Source organism: Rissa tridactyla, chromosome 1 (assembly GCF_028500815.1).
Source record: "Rissa tridactyla isolate bRisTri1 chromosome 1, bRisTri1.patW.cur.20221130, whole genome shotgun sequence".
Classification (NCBI taxonomy): Eukaryota; Metazoa; Chordata; class Aves; order Charadriiformes; family Laridae; genus Rissa; species Rissa tridactyla.
Genome location: NC_071466.1, coordinates 137190160 through 137207160, shown reverse-complemented (window position 1 = coordinate 137207160; position 17001 = coordinate 137190160). Strand labels below are relative to the sequence as shown.

Genomic DNA, 17001 nt, shown 5'->3' with positions numbered 1-17001 from the left:
TACACACCGCCAGGTAACTCCCGGGGCTGCCCCGCCGGCGGGGGCCGGGGCCCGGCGTGCCCGCAGCGGGGGCGGCGCACCTTGGAGGGCGGCGGGGCAAACGGGGCAACGGAGCGGCCGGCGTCTCCCCTGGGGACTCCGACCCCGACTCCTCCTCCTGCCAAACCGGAGATGGGCATCGCTTCGCGCTCGTCGGGGGAAGCGTGTTGTTTCTGCGCGGAGATCCCGAGGAGCCGTGGGCCGCTGCGGCCGGCGGCGAGCGCCCAGCCCCGCAGCTCGGGGCGAGCCCCCGGCGGCGGAGGCGCTTGCTAGCCGGCTGCTTTTGCTCCGGAGGGATCTCCAGTCCCGCAGTTAGAGCTGGCTCCAGGACCTTTTCCTTGTGAGGAAGGGGGTGGAGGTAGGGGTGGGGGAAATGAGAGTCGGTGGGTGGGACTGCAAGGAGTTTCGGTCTCTTTTTTTTTAATATCTATATCTGTATCTAACGTTGCGGTGGATAAGTCGCGGCTGGGTTAGTCCGTGCGGGCTGCGGAGAGAGTGTCCGCCGCCGTGCTCCTGCAGGTCCCCCCGGCAGGTCTCTGTCCCCGCCGGGAGCAGCGTCAGGGTGCCGGGGGTGGCGGGCCGGGGGTCCCGGCGCCGGCCGAACGCCGTGCCGAGGGGATCCGGGCCCGGTCGGGGCTGCACGCCGGAGCCCGGGGGGCGGGGGGGGCCGCTGGGAAGCTGTCAAGGGCTTCTGCTCGCCCGCGCTCCGGGCGAGACCTGACCGCGCTTTGGGGCAGCCGTGGGGAGGGGAGGGCGCTGGGGGCGGCAGGTCCCCCGGCCGGTGGAGCCGGTTTAAAGTCTGGACCCTTCTCCCTCCCTCGAGCATCCCGCCAGCCCCGCCGTGCCGAGACACTGGGATCGGGCCCGGGGGAGCTCCGGGAAGCGCAGCCGGCGGTTGGGGTCCGGCCCGGGGGACGGCGGCAGAGGGGCTCCCCTCGTCTCGGTCTGTGATGGGGAACACCCGCCTCGGTATCCCCGGCCTCGCATGCACCTCGGCGGCGGGGGCCGGGCGGATTTCCCTTCTCCCCCACCCCCGTACCAAGCTCGGACCTTTTCGCACCCCGGCGGGTGCAAAATTTGAGCTCCTACCCCTGAACTGTATGTGGATTTATGTATCTATGCCTCTTAATATTTTTTTTTCCTTCTGTCTGCCTGCGCGGGAGCACATGCATATAAGAGAGCACGTGTGTGTGTGTTCCTCTCTCTCTGTGTGTGTGTGTGTGTGTATTTTCTGTGGGCTATGGAAAAATATAACCCACCGCTATGGAAGAAAAGTAGGAATAAACACACCCATAAAAAGAAACTAAACGCCTATTTTTACATTCTTAATTCTTAATGAAATGCACATGCCTTGGCTACCGATATTTAAAGGCGCTTGATTTATGGAAGCAAGTTAGGTTTAATTCGGTTGGATGCTATTGATTAAACCAAATAGACAGAGCTGCCTGTTTCTTTTCACAGGCGGGATAAGTCTGCTGGTAGGTGACCAATAGCTTGTAAAAAAAATTGCAGTGCTATCTTTTTTTTTTTTTAAAAAAAACAGGAGAAAGGAGTCGTAATAAATAAATAAATACACCCTTTTAATATAAGCGTAGCCATATTTTTCTCAAAACCGTAGGAAATTACTATCCTACAAAGTTTTCCTTCTATAAATAGTTCAAATCTTGAAACAAAAGTTTTAAACCGCACACCAGATGCTGGGATGCTAGCGGTTTCCCTTGCTGTGTGACATAATTATAAGGTCCGAAAGCAAAAGCTATAGAAGTATAATAATAATACTAAGGCGACTGCTGAGGGGAAATACAAGGGAAGCAATGCCTGCTTTATTTAGAGCGAACTGCTTGGGGATCTTTTGAGCGCTGCCCCCGCGACAATGAGAAGTTGTTGCGGATAAATAATGCTCCCTCGCCTTTCCCTGTGCCATCCCCAGTTCATCCCCTCAGCGGCAGGTCACTCGGAGCTGGACCCGCGGAGCCGGAGCCGAGGTGGCTATTGCAGTCCAGCAGAGCAGAAGGGAAAGGGATCAGGAGGTGAAACCCAACAAAGCGGAGCCCCCAAGCAACGCGCACCTCCCTCCATCCATCACTCCGGAGGGACGGAGCCGGCTGCCTCCCCGGGGAGAGAGCAGCGCCACCGGGGCCAGCGGGGAGAGGCTGCCTGCCCCCCCCCTCCCTCCGCTGGGCCACCCCCGACTCCCCGCCAGCCCCCCGGGTCACCCCCGACCCCTGGGTGTCTCAGCTGTGTCCCCAGTAAGTGTCCCCCCCCGGGCTCTTCGCCCCCGGTAAGCGGGGAGCAGCGGCGGGGAGAGCCGGGCACGCTGCGATGCTTCGCCTCGCTCCCTTTTGGAAGTTAAAAGAAAGAGGAGTTATTTCAGTGCTTAATGGATAGTAGCCTAGAAAACTTGTGGTGTTTATCTTGTGGGTAAATATACTCCTCTGGCTTACTAATGGTAGCTTTTGAAGATTAAAGCATAGTAGAGCCTGTTCGAGCATTATCTTCTGGTGTCTGTTTCTGCTATCCTTGCTCTCTGGAGGGGAGGATGCTTCCCGAGCTGCTATTTACTGAGCTACATGGACTGTCAATGGTTATGTTAATTTTGCCCGAGATCTCTATCATCCTTTGGCTATGGGAACAACTCCATGGGCTCGGAGTTGCTGGTCCTTGAGGCATACAGAGGATCCTTTGGCAGTATGTAGCAGTGGGTGAGCTAAACCGAGTGTCCCTGCTCCCTCTCTCTTGGCGCGTGTGAGTTGGGGCAGGAGAGGGGAGGTGGGCACGATGCCGCTCGGTTATTCTGCTAGAGAAGCTGTAAAGCAAAAATCCCATAATGAGGAAACAGGATTTTCAAAATGAAAAAGGCAATGATGAAATGAAATTTCATTTTCAGAATGAAAGAGGCACGGGGGCCTCAGTGTTTTATGTGCACTAGCTGGGAAGAAAGTGAACTTATAGTAGAATACATCCAAAATTACTCTAAAGAACCTACTCCTTTATAAAATTGATTTCTGTATTGTAAATATGCTATCTGATAAAGTAATCTTCTTAGGCGTGCTTGCCTACTAACCTTTGGCCCTCTGAAACACTGTAAATATTTTTTACAACCAGAAGCGTGTGATGACTGACTTTTCAAAAAAGAAAATCGACTGCAGCTAGAATAGCTGGTAGTGTGATGATTGATGCATTTTAATGCTCTGGACAGAATTTGGTAATCCAATTACATATTTAAAGTATAAAACTGACATTTAATAATATCTATGTAATTAGTATAAATGTCTAAAAAACAGGATTATATATAATACTTTCTGGCACCATTTCTTGCAGTGCATGTTTGAGTGCGCATGTGTCTGTACGCACACACATTTAGCTTATTCTGAAGAAGATGGTGCTAGTCTAACTTTCCATTTGCGTACTCCTTTCACTGTTCATCTTCTTTAGGGTTGGATGCGCTCACCAGCAATGTGAGAGTCGTTTCTTAAGAAGCTTATTTCGGGGATTACCTGCTGGTACACAGACAGAGTTAATTCAGTTATTTGCTGTAAAGTGATTGTGAATAACTCGTAAGAGACAGCGTGTGTATGTAGTAACAGCAGCATAAATCTTCAAAGCAACTACGTATTGTAACAGCGTAATACAGCAAATAATTTATATTAGCGAATAGATAATACTGGCTGGTTAGGAAATGTAGAGGAAGAAAAATCCTTTGCACATTTTGCATCTGTTCTGCTGATGCTCTCATGTCCTTACAATTCCACATCCCTTACAACAGGGCTTCTCCACACTGGTGGGAAGCGGGTTAGAAGGAACGCATATTTTTCATATGCTTACAGGAAAATACTCATGCCTAATCCCTAAAGATTAGGGCTGCTGGAGACAGTCCCTGAAGCTTGTCCCTTAGTCTGTGCAATGCGGGAGGGAGCTACGCAAGCAGAGAAGAGCCAGCCTGCTCCGTGGCGCAGACCCTTGGAGGGGACGGTGGGCACGGCTTCACTGTTAATAGCAACCAGCGTGACTGATGCTCCCACATCAGGGCTACACAATCTGTCCCACTCTTCCCTTCCCGGTTAGATCAGGGCTGTATTGACCTCTGTGATAAAACTGGCTGCTACGGGAACAGGATTGTCCCTGGCTCAGTCACTGGACTGCGGTGTAAATCCGTCACTTCCCTGCCTTTGCACTTACTTACTCATAACTGAGACCGTGTACTCTTTAGGGCAAGCTTGCCCTCTCAGCCTCTATTTGTGAAGAGTCCTGTGCCCAAGGACAGCTCTGTTGAGATCCTTAGGTACTCCTTTTATATGGTACTATAATAATAGTCATTGATAAGAGGATTTGGAACAGGACTTCAACTTTACTGTCCCTCAGAGATGTGTTGGCTTAAAGACAGAACATGTGAACCTCCAAAGGAAGGTTTTCAACCTGTTTTCAGGATCACCTAAAGGTAATGCTTTTGCTTGTCAGAAACAACAAAGATAAAGTATATTTGTGTGCTGGGCTGACATAATCACTGCGAGCTTGGCTTACCTGCCTGATACAGGCTATTTCCATGTATTGAAGCTGCCACACAAAGATGTGAGTGTGATTGTGATATGACTTCTTGGTAGCTCTGAGAGACCCAGACTAAAATTCCCGTCTAAAGCCGCAGATCTTTGGTAAATCTGTGACTGGCCACCCCTCTCTCTGCCATGGTTTAGGCCAAGCACCCAAGTTCTGAATATCCCGGAACCCAAATGCATTTGGATGCAGGCACCTCTCTCGATCCTTTGTGGCAAGCAGGTTCTGGGAATAGGGTGTCTAGCATGCCTTAAAGTTGAAAAAAAATAATTATAAGGAAAAGTGGCAGCATACAGAATTTGTAGGACCACAGCGTGGAATTATTACATGGGCTGCATTACTAATAATATAACAAGTGGGTATAAAGCAACATGAAATATTCAGATGAGTAGGTGAGATTAAATGCAGATATGCTTGCATATTAAACAAAGAACAAGGCTAATCCCTCAGAAGACAATCTTTCAAAGGAGGTGTTAAAGAGCTAAACAAAGTGAGCTGCAATTATTCATTTAGACTGACAAACACATTTTATGCAATGGAAAAGATGCCCCACGTGTACCTGGCAATATGGCATGCTAAAGGTAGAGCAGTGCCAAGTGTTTTCTGCACGGGACTGCGTAATTTGGACGGAAATATTGTCAGAGATTCCTAACCCCCAAAATACAGTTTAACCGTCTAGTCCTCCCAAGTTACCACACGCAACAGAAAGCTGGGACCAGCTACAGATCAAAGGTGCTCTGCAGACGCGCTGACACCACGCGTTACAGAACTGGTTAATGTTGCAAGCCTGATTTCCTCAGCCCATAACCTTTGCACGTCGTTTTACCCTCTGTGGACTCTCATCGGTGTCTTTCATGCACGCTGGCAAACCACCTCTACCTGCTAACTACCTGTCAGCTGGCTTTTTGCAAGCCCAGGTTCTCCTGCCTGCTTGATTCTTCTCATTATTTTTGCGCTTTCTTCCTTGATGCTTCACTGCCCTCCTGTGCAGCATTAGCCCAACCTGATGCAGAAATATAATTTATACAGTGTTACAGGAGCACTTCGCATGAGAGTCATACGGGAACCAGCCAGGCCTCTAGTCAGGAGATCCATGATCAAAATATCTACGCACAAAAGTAAAATCTCCATGACTTTCGGGTTTTGGGATGGTGCCGTGCACATGTGAATACCTTGGCAATGAGCTGAACAAACTTGTCGCCGAAAGCTGCAGGTTTACAAGCCCAGAATTACTTGGGAAGACTAAGAAAGACCAGGAGCTCAGGCACAGGAGTGCTCTGGAAGAAAAGACAAGGAAAGCAGTTTTCTGGAGGATGTCTTTCAGTCCTTCAAGGTTTATTAGCACCCTCTCCTTCTCTTTTATTCTCCCTTCAATCCTCCCCCAAAGGTAAAAGGATACATTTTCCCTCCATTCTGGAGAGCTGCATAGGACTTGCTGGCTACTTCTTGTCAAGGCAGCTCCTATGTATTTGCTTTTGCTAAAGCACATGCATAAGGAGAATTGCAAATACTTCAACTGGAGCAAATGTGAGGAAATTCTAGATACAGAGACTTAAAGTATTTTCTCAGTAGGTTTTACTGTCCATACGCAATATATTTCTATGACTTCTCTCTTCTGTTACTGCCCAAATGTTTTTAGGACAAACTTTCAGACAAAGCGCTGAGTTGTCTTTTCCTCACTTTCCTCCTGGGCTTGCTTTCTAAAAGGCGGTGTTCCTGATAGTGCGATGGAGCTGGAAGTTAGCTGCCTCGTTCAGTTCTAATGAGTGTAGGCAGCTTTTCTAAAGTTAAGATAGTTAAGGCCAAGTGGTTGCTCTCATCATAAAAAAATCTTTCTTCCATTAGGATGCGAGAGCAAGGTGATTATCACCTATTAATTATTTTACAGCAAATCATACCTTCTTTAGAAAATCTGAAGACAGGCTAAATTAGAGAGTTATTGTATCTTTTTCTGGAAATAATTTTAATAGTGCATAGAGTTTGTACCCACATCATTGTTAGCGTTTTGAATTTATTTTCTTTTCAGCCTATGCGTGTGGATCAGATTTCCCTCGTGGCAGGAACCCACAAAGGATAAAATTCACGTTTATGCAAAAATCCCACTTAATCATCATGGTGACACAGTCTTTGTTCTAGCCCTTTGTCCAAGGTCAGATTTCACCCTGAGTTCCTAAGTAATAACAAAAAAAGGACATCCAGTGGTATAGCAAGTGTGCAGCTGAGGGCAAAAGCTAGCCTCAGATGGTTTACATGTGTCAGAAGAATTTTCCCCTGTGAAGTGGCACGGAGTCCACCGCTTAGTGTACTGTGTGTCCCAAATCATTTATTTGAGGTAGAGCCACCCTGCTGCTAATCAGTGACACCACCTTCAAAACTGATTGAACTCCGGGGACTTTACTGGCAGATTTGTGGTGCAAAGATAACGCTGACGACTTACTTCTTCCACTAGCCCATACCTGGAACGCAGGAGCAAAGGTATTCAAAGATATTTGCTTCTGGGTGGCCATCATTATAGATCTGTGAAGCATTTTGTGAAGATCTTATGTCTTGTCTCTTCAGCCCCGAGGGCCTCAGGCTTCTCTCCCCTGGGCTTACGTCCGCAGCTCAGTAAGTTAATAAAGCAGGAGTGACTCCGCCGCAGTCAACGGAGTGACTCTGGTGCAAGTGAGAGGAGGACCAAACAGAAAGTCAGCACAAGCCTTGTTCTTCCAGTATCCATCCGAGCACAGACTTGGCACAGGCTGCCATATTACGCAATTTAAAGGGAATGTGGCCATATTTCCCAAGAACATACAGCAAAAGCAATATTAATAGGAGGCCATGTCAGACAAAACCCAAAATCAGTTCTATGGGTTATTGAAAGAATCATTACGGCCCCTGGTGCCAGTAAGAGCTGACATAAAAACAAAACATTATTTATTTTTTGAGGGGAGAAGCACTTCAAAAGCACTGTGGCATTTGCTCGTTATGTGCAAGGCATTGTGGGGCAGCCCAGCTTTCAAAGCTGGAAGTAAGCATAAGCCAGAAAGATATAAACCACTCTCTGCCTGCAAGCAGGGCCTGGAAAACAGTTTGAGGTGTATTTAATTTAGAATTGTTTAAGTGCTGCAGTGCTGGGATTGGGTATCATATCCACCCTCCTAATCTGACTGAAGTGAGACATAATTATGAAAAGTGACTACTATTTAATAATAGTTTCTTTCATTCAAGGATCGTAAGTGAATTAATCCTCCCAGTATTCAAGTGAACCGGGCAAGGATCATTTCACTCACTGCTGGGGTGGAATGCAGCAGCTGCTAAGTAGCGCCCAGCAGAGTTGTATGGACATGCAGGACCAGCACCGGTCCCAACATCCCTGGCAGCAAGGCAAGAAAGCATCTGAAAAAGCCCAAGTGCATCTCTAATTGATCTGGGCCCTGGCCAGGGCAGCGGGATAGCCCCTCCAAAGAGTATGCTTTTCCATGGTGGGTTTTGCTCTGTGGTGAGGACAGGCAAGGTCCCAGACAGGACCGAAGCCTGAGATACTGAATAGTAGTATCCTGACTTCTGCTTGCCTCAGTTTCCCACAGCTTTAATAGGGCAATAACAATGCTGGCACGGCTTGGATGTATGGGAGGGGCAGAAAAGTGAAAGCTGCCACAGCACTTTGAAAACAGAAAATGCGATGTAAATGCCGCGTCATTGCTTTCAGTGATTCTTTTCTGACCACAAGCAGCGGAGACGGCATGAGCGCCCCTCATCTGAAACATGGCATCGCTATCACCTACTCCCCCACCGTGTCCAGCACAGCCTCGGGGAGAGGGCAGAGGGAAAGCGCCACTTACCAAAGTCACAAAGCATCCTTTCTGACAGTGCCTCCCCTTTCCACGGGAGCCAGTCAGCCACCCATGGGCGCAGCAGGGCAAGGTTTGGCCGAGGAGAGCTGCTGGCCTCGGGGTGCGAGGTGGCCAGTGGCAGGCTGGGTAGCAGGCAGGACATGGTTAAGGGAGTGCAGCATCTCTCATGACTCCTTTGGCTGCTCGCCAGGGAGCCATGTGACTCCATGGTTAAAAGAGTCCTCTCAACCATGAGACACTTTTTTTTTCCCCCTCTGGTTGTACCTTTTCTTTTCTGAACTTAAAAGAAAACAAAACGTACCCACAAAACTTTCCACATTAAAGTTGTATTGTAGTCCGATGACTCAGGGTGAGAAATCCAAGGGAACGAAGAGGAAGGGGAACATTTCTGAATCAGACCTGTTGTGCTGAGCCTTAAAGGAGAGGAGGATTTTGCTGGATGGAGAACAGCACTGCTGTACAGCAGAGTGAGCAAGGAGCAAAGGACGGGGCTTAAATCTGTTCCCTACTGCTGTGGGCTACAGCCAAGCCTGTCAGGGTTGCTTCAAATCCAGGGGACTTTGATGCTATCAGAAGGGCCAAGGGTGGGACTGCAAATAAATATGGCTTCATCTGATTCATAGTGAATTCCTTTTTCTCCACTCCCATGGCCTAAAGGGTACATCACCTAGCTTTACAGTTTTTTGGTTGTTTTCTTTTATTGGCACCTCTCATCACAGTATCTGAGCACCGCCCATAATAATTAGATTGGCACATCCCTAGTAGACTTCCTGGAGTCTTTTGTTCTTCTCCCTTCTCTGTCTCTGGGGAGCTCTGCCCAGGGTAGGTGCTCCTGAGGGGAGGGATGGGGTCAGGTTATTGTTGTTAATGTCGCTCTGGGTATGTTGTAAAAGATGTATCAAAGAGGAAGTTCTTGCACTATGACCTAAAGGTCATCAGACTCTGGATTAGTCTAATCTCTGAAAGTTTTTCCCCAGACAGATCCTTTCGACCGAGAGTAACTTACCTTTGGGCTCAGAGCTTTGTCTTGTGTTTTATGATCTTCCTTGCTCCTGAGGAGCTCAACAGCCTTGGCAGAGGCAGAGGTTTGGTCTGTCTTCTCTTGCTGGGCCACGATCCACTAATTGCTGTGTGGAGGTTAGGCTTCACACCTTGAACTGGGGATGAAAGAGAATAGGAAAGATGAGAAGAACTTGCATGCAGAGACAATGTGCACAGCGTAACCTCACCTGGACACAGGCTACCTACTTTGAAGTCGGCACACTGTTTTGATGGTCAGAGCACTTTGGAAGTCATAAAGCCTCTGTCTTCCTTTGGCTTTGCCCTCTTTTGGGAGAAAAAGGGCAAAATACATCGAAAATTGCCAGCCAAGCAATTGTCCAGGCTCATCCTTCTGTTTGGGTCTCTTGTAGGCTGCACTGAGTGGTTTGAAAAGCTGTGGCTGGAGAGTGGCAAGTTCAGGGATGTCCATTAACCACTAACATGCAACGCAAACTGTGCTGAGGATGTGGGGGTACAGGACAGGAGTTAGAAGCAACAGCTGGCTGCTTTGTAACCCCCAAACGCAGCTGTGCTTCTGAGCAAAACCAAGGCACCGTCTCAGTGTAAATACTCAATTTTAAGGAATGCACTTGGGACAAGCATGTGTGCCTGCCCCTGTGTGCTCCTCTCCTCTCCCCACCCACACTACGCAGCGTGCCAAAGCCAGCTCCTCAGCAACAAGACTTGGCAGGTGGCACCTGATGAGATAATCATGCCCCTGGGACATTAGGAGGCATGAGGTGCAGCCAGGTGCTCCTAATCTGTCCATGGGTGTGATTTTCTGTGGTAACCACACCCTCAAGTGTTGTCTTAGTGCAATTAGGAAATTTGTTCAGTTTAGGTCAAGTACTTCTATTAGGGTGCTCTTCACACCTAACATGTGTTGGCATGGCAGGAGCATGTGGATGTCCAGGGTCAGGCAATGCACTGTGCTGAGTGGCGTTCCTGCAACTAGCAGAGAAGAGATCCTACCTCTCACCACTTTGCACTCTGCTTATTTCTGAACCTGGACCTTCCCTCCGCGAAGACCCGCTAATCTGAGCATTAATTCAGGTGCAAGTAAAACCAAATGGAAACGGCTCCCTCGGACAAGACGCTTCGTTTCGTATGTCACGGGCAAGGAACCCTTTAAGAGTTTGCCACTTTCTCTTCCTGGGATTTCCATTTTGCAAGAAGCGTTTTAAAAACTAAACCGTATGAGGGCTGTACTGCAGCAAAGACCAAATCCTTCTTGTAGGTGGAAAATGCCTTGCCTTTCACAGGCTGGCTTGCGTTTCAGTCTTACTATAGGTATGTGTTAAGTCAGTCTTGTAGTGAAAAATACCAGACAGATACACAGGGTCCTACCTTGTTATTAAAGCCTTGTTGTAATGACATCCAACAGACAATGAGGCTCTGGCTATCACACAGGTGAATAGGAAGGGGGGGGCTTCCAGCTGCCTGCAGAATTCCTTGCCCGTGTCTTCACTTGGGCAGAGCTGTCATTGCTTGCTGTGTCTACTGCAATGCTCTAAGAGGAATAAACTGAAACAGCACAGAAGTGGCTTCAAGTGCTGCCAAGGTCTTGGTGTGACTTTGGGGAAGCCTTTCCCGCCTGTATGTTGCGGTTCCTCTTCCAGCTTTGCCTGCTTGGGCTGCAAGCGGGGAAAGATCTCTCCGTGCCTTCGCACAGGGAAGCACGTGCAAAACTTGTGCTATTTGCCCTTCACCTGGCCAGCTTAGGTGCTGCCTTGTTTAAAGTTTCAGTTTGAATTTTGGCTCCACCCAAACATTGCTGGAATAACTGCAGGATTTGGCTCACAATATTTTGTTAGGACAGTGCTGTTAATTGGAAAGAAATGGTAAAATCCATCAACTCACTGAGGAAGATCTCCTACGTTGGGTAAAGATAAATCAGAGGGACTGACGTATTTTACCTCTCCGAAAATGAAAAATGCTTTCAGTGCTAACAAAGGTTCTCCTTTTCTTCATATTGCACAGATATGTTTTTTGAGGTGTATCAGATCTTTGCTTACATGATAGTTGCCATTGTATACCTAATTAGAAATCAGCTTTAGCTTTCTGACAATAGCTGGCACGGATTATGTTCACTCTAAGACATCTTGTGAGATAATTAAAGCGATGACTGACAACATAGCACAGCAAAAGGAATGTTTCTTAAAGTAGGGCTGCTTTACTGGTTGCTTGTACGCATTTTGTTAAATGCAGCCCCAGTGCAACTACCCTAACTTTGGTGAACTCCCCAGAAACAAATCCGGCCCCTTATTTTTTGAGAGGTAATCCTGAAATTCTCTCCATTTCTGACTCCTTTTTAAATTCATGTTTAAACACATGTAGATGAATATTCCGCTTATGAAGGGTGCCTGAATCACAGCCCTGGAAAATGAATTCCTCTCCTTACCCACAAAACCAGTACAGGACAAGCAGAGGGTGTGTGAGCTTCCCCACTCCACCCCATCCTTGTGTCTCATCCATGACCTAGAGGGGCAACCTCTAGCTAGGCATAAGCGGGTGGCTCAGTCTCTGTACTTATTTAATCCTTGGCCAACCTGCTAAGGCTGCCAATAAGGGTGCCAATTGTGGTGGTGGTTTCTGTGATGTGGATAGTCGTCCACTGGGAACTGGATTAAGACCATCAACTCATTTCAAATACTCTAGGCCACAAAGCATCTGCCAAACAGTAACCATTTTTTTGGTCACTACTGACTTGGGTCATGTTTGGATCAGCGATGAAAGGCTCCATATCCCAGTACCAATCCCCTGAGCCATACAGTTTCCCGGAATAATTTTTTAAAGAAGGAAAACATTATTTATTGTCTTAGATCCTACTTTGATCTGCTGATTTTTGGTGTGCATATTGGCCTTTTAAGGTGCATAATTTTCGTTACTTCATTGCAGAGGGTTCAGATGTTGTGAGAGATTTTGGAAGATGGCAGGTGGCAGATCCATGTGGTGTGATCCCAAATGAGCTCTCAGAGATAGTGGTTACACACTCTGGCACCTCAGTTGCCATTGTATTTGGACATAAAACTGATCTTACCCCTTTAAACTTATCACACAGTCCTTCAGCAGGGAAAGCACCATTAAATTTAAGAAGATCACATTGCTTCCTTTGCTCTTGTTCTTTCAGAGATACCTAGATATCTGTGTCAGATCCGTGGCATCAACCAGCTTTGCTGGTAGCTCTCCCAGCAGCTAATTATATTGTCAGTGGTCCCTGCTGAACCCACCACAAACTTTCATGTATGCCCACTAGCACTCCGTGTTGTCGGGAAATGACTTATTTCGCAGAAGCTGCAGGACTGCAGCAGGCAGGGACTAAATTACTTGGCTCAAATCACACCACCCAGCAGGGCAGGGAACTGGGGTGGAGTTTTCCCGATCTCAGCCCAGCTCCCAAACCACTGGCAGTCCTTCTCTTCAGCACACCTGAGAATGGAGCTAGGGCCATTCTTGGTTTAGTTGGCAATGAAAAATATTGCTTCCTGTGGCCGTGTCTCTTGCCAAGAAGAGACCCCTACCCTGGAAAATTCCTAGGATGAGAAGCATGTTGTCAGCACACTGAAGGAGTGTCTTCCTGGCCTTTCTTGAATAATATACGCTGTGCTATATTGCCACCAGCTCTCCCTTAAGCTGAAGTAAATCCTAAAAGGTGACTGGGTTTTTCTTTCCTCAGGGTAATTTACATTTACGCTAGCATGAAGGCACTACTTTGCTTGCATTAGTTCCTCAGAACCGTGAGTCATCTACCACCTTCTTCTCGATTACATGCGGAAGTGAAGCATGCTGTGATATCAAAGGAGTGACTGTTAGGATGATAGGAAATTCTGAGCCAATCTATTACAGCTATGGATGGTCAGAAGCAACAGATAGAGGAAAAACTGATAGTATTGAGTTGATGGTATTGTGAAGCTGTGGTAGAATCTGCTTTCTGTCACACAAGAAAAGTGTCAGGAGCATCATACCAGTAGATATCTTACAGTGGTTTATTGGTATTAGACTGTGAAACATATATTTTGGATTTCCTTTTATTTTTAAACAAAAAACCTATTTTATTCAATGTATCCTTCCACTGTGAAAAATTGTTTCTGTTAAGAGAAATAGAAGAAGATGGAAAAAGAAAGGGAAAAGACTGTTTGCAAGATTATATGCAGTCATATAGATATGTATAGAAATCATAATTCTTTAATTCTTAAAAAAATAAATGCATCGCTACAAAGCCCTCTTTTTTAAAGTTTCCCTGGTTATTTGGAGCCCTTTTATGTTTTTTTCAGAATAGAAGCTTCCCTTTCAATAGCAGACAATGCTTAAATTCAAGAAAACACATGGAGAAATGTGAGCGTGCTGGCTTAAGGCAGCTTGTAGTTACATGCATATATTCAAGCAGATCATGGCCCAAACCTTGAAAAAACACAGGACGTACACAGCCTAGCACCCTTGTATGTTCCCTGAGTACAAAGGGATTCCAACACTTGCTCAACTCTTTTCTAAACAAAGTTCAAAATTCAGGTGAGAGCTCTCAATTTTACTTTTTCACTAGCAAACCCATGAAAAGTGAGCTGAAGATGTGCAGTGTCAGTATCAGTGAAATCTCAGCTTGGGACATAGGAGTTTATATAAGTTAGGTTTTTCCTTTTAGCCTCTTGGTCGCACGTGAGGACCAAACTTACGTCTCATGAGTTTTGAGAGGAAAAGCAATGGGGAGCTGTGGGCATCAAGGGAAGAGACAGCAAGGGCAGAGCCTGCGCGTTCCCCATGGAGAAGGGAATGAAGAGAAGTGGGGTGGAAAATACAATGGGGAGGAAAGTGAGTGAACTAGGAAGAGAAAAGGGGAAAGAGCCCAGCAGCAGGAAGGAAAGGGAGTGAGAGGTCAGGGAAGCATGGACAACAGAAAAGATGGATCTAGAGAACGAAACAGGCTTTAGCATGGTTGCGACTGAGAGGGAAGCAGTTCTTGGGAGATTCAGCATTTAGCCAAATCGTTGTTTAACTCATCTTGTTGGCCCAGGTCATGACCCCATCAGTTGGTCAGAAATGTAATCACCTGAGAGCAGCTTTTTTTGCAACTCAGCATGAGGACCACAGTCTGGAGAGGAGCATCGCCTGCAACCAGGAGGAAGGCACGAAGTTGGGAAGTATGGTCAGAAAGGGCGAGCAGAACAGCTCAGGAAACCAACCTCAGCCCAGAGATGCCCCGCTGGGCTGCTGTGGCTTATTTGTCCCCAGAAAGGATGTGACTGACCATCACTGGTCAGGAAGAGAGACAACAAAGGACAGAGCACAACTTGTAGCTGGCTAATTTCAGCTAGCAGAGGATGATCCCCCTTTTAAGGAGGAGGCAGGGGGAGAGGTGCAAGAGAGGGAATGTAAAAGAGCTGAGAGACAAAGCGCAGTTTACATCAATAAGAGAATTTGGCTTTGGAAGAAGATTTTCTGCATGGCTGCTCCACATAAATTGTGCTTAGCTCTACAGTTGCAGGATGTTGGGGTCTCTGACCAGGCCCTTGAGTGTAAACTCCTAAGGACAAATTTACTATTTAGCATCCCAATATGCTACCAGCCACTAAACCTGAAGCCTTATGTGGGTGCACTTTTAAGTTTAGAAATTCGGAAATGCTGTAATAATAATGGTTAATAAGGACATGGATTAAAGCCTCTCCTTACAGGACTTAATTGGTCAGTTTTGGGGTAAATGTACTCTTTGGCCTGAGAGTCTGCAATTGCAGTGCACAACGGCAACACATAATATTACAGTTCTTCAGTCACAGCAAATGCCGTGTAACACCCGTGTGCAAGGGCAAAATGGGACAGTCACTGCCGAGGGGATGCTCAGCTTTTCTTTCCTCCAGAGCATGAATTCATTTCAAAAGCCAAGCTTTCAGGGGGTATAGCATTGTTTGTGTGCAGCCAAACCATGAAGGATTTTCTTCTCAAATTAAATTCAGCTCTTTTCTTCCCATCTCTAGAACTAACTCTCTTCAATATTTCCTCTGACTGAGATCCAGTTTTTAACAAACATATATAAGAGCTATTGCTTGGCACAGAATAGAGACCTTGGCTTTTATAGCATACATGCACTACCAGCGTCTAGTTTATTACTTTGTAAAGTATTTTGGGGATATGTCTGTGTTTATACAAAGCTTAGTTCAGTACCATGCATATTTCACATCTCTCTCTTCTTTTCTGTTGTTTTCTTCATGAACACAAATATATATAAAAGGTTTATAAGATAGAGAAAGACTCAGGAAAAGGTCCTTTACTACTATGAGTGGTTTTGAGATCTTCTTTTTAGCTTTGTTTGGAGCTCTCTTTCCAAAGTTGCCCACAGTTTTAGTTGAAATTGGCACCTCATACACACATACATGATTTTAATATATATATATTTCACAGGCCTGACTCTCAAAGTTTCAGTCAGCAGTTTTCACTTAGGACATATATGAGTAGACCTAAGACCAGGCAAATGTTAACGTAAGCTGGCTATTGCATCTCATTCTTCTGAGGAGCTCATATTAGACTCCTTAAGATGAACAGAGCGAGATTGTCATCTGCAGTAAACTATTTTATCAAAACTAATCTCAGTGTAGCTATGCCGGTTTCGATCTTGACTCCTGTCATACAATCACAGAGCTGTATTTTTCTTTTTTTCCCCTCTCTTCTACTCCCTCCATTGTTGTTTCTAAAATGAAGTGTTTAAGGAAGGAGATAACGGAGAAAGAAACACATGAAACTAAAAGGAGGCTCAGAAACCACCTATGATCCCCACTAGCGGATTCTGCTTTTCGGAATAAACTTCTAGTCACCCACTTTCCCTGAGACGTGAACCCAAAGATATGCTTCCCGGGGACCAGGAAGCACGTGGCAAATACCTGGAGAGAGACTCACTCACACGCTCAGCAACACCCTCTGGCACACACGTGCAGTCACCCAGGCAGAAGAGCGAATGCTAGCTCCAGTGCCTCCAAGCTGAGAACACATATCTGGGCAAACATAGGTTATTATAACTCTGGACAGCAAACCACAAAGGCATTCAAAGAATCACCACCACAACGTTTTGCAGAATATTATTACAACTGTCACCAGCAGTTCTGTCAGAAATCTGAAAATTGCAAAGGACAAAATTTAACTACTGAGGAGCAGGAAATTCTCAAAAATTGCCTGGCAGCACGCTGACACACTTCAGACCAGATAAAAAAATGATGGGCTTTGCTGCTAACCATCCTGCAGAGCACAGGGGGAAAGCTAATGTCAGAAAGATACTCATCTACACCTCTTCCTTTAAGATCCTGCATGACTTCTCATTAGTGTTTTTAAGTCTGTTCTCTCGCCTCCTCTGTATTGCACCACCTCTGGAGCTGGACTAGCTCCAAGGAGCAAGTCGAACGCTGTTCTTCATCAAAATCTCCAATTTGACTAGAATTGTGACTTTGGGAACAGGTTTGAATTTTATGAGAGAGAAAATAAATGGAGTTGTGCCCATCTGGCCTATACCTGCACCAGCAGAATATGTTACAGTAATATTGCAGTTAAATTACAC

General features: G+C 46.5%; 1 protein-coding gene across 2 annotated transcripts in view; it reads left to right on the top strand.

Moving 5' to 3' along the window:
* WNT7B (Wnt family member 7B) overlaps positions 1-17001 on the top strand; it is a 99977-nt gene that overhangs the window by 7609 nt on the left and 75367 nt on the right. The window contains exon 1 of one of the 2 annotated variants that reach the window (XM_054188416.1): positions 304-397. The exons of the other annotated variant lie outside the window; for it this stretch is intronic. The gene's annotated coding sequence lies outside the window, so the exon portion shown is untranslated. Of the gene's footprint in view, positions 1-303; positions 398-17001 lie in introns of those variants that run through there. 2 annotated transcript variants of the gene reach the window in all.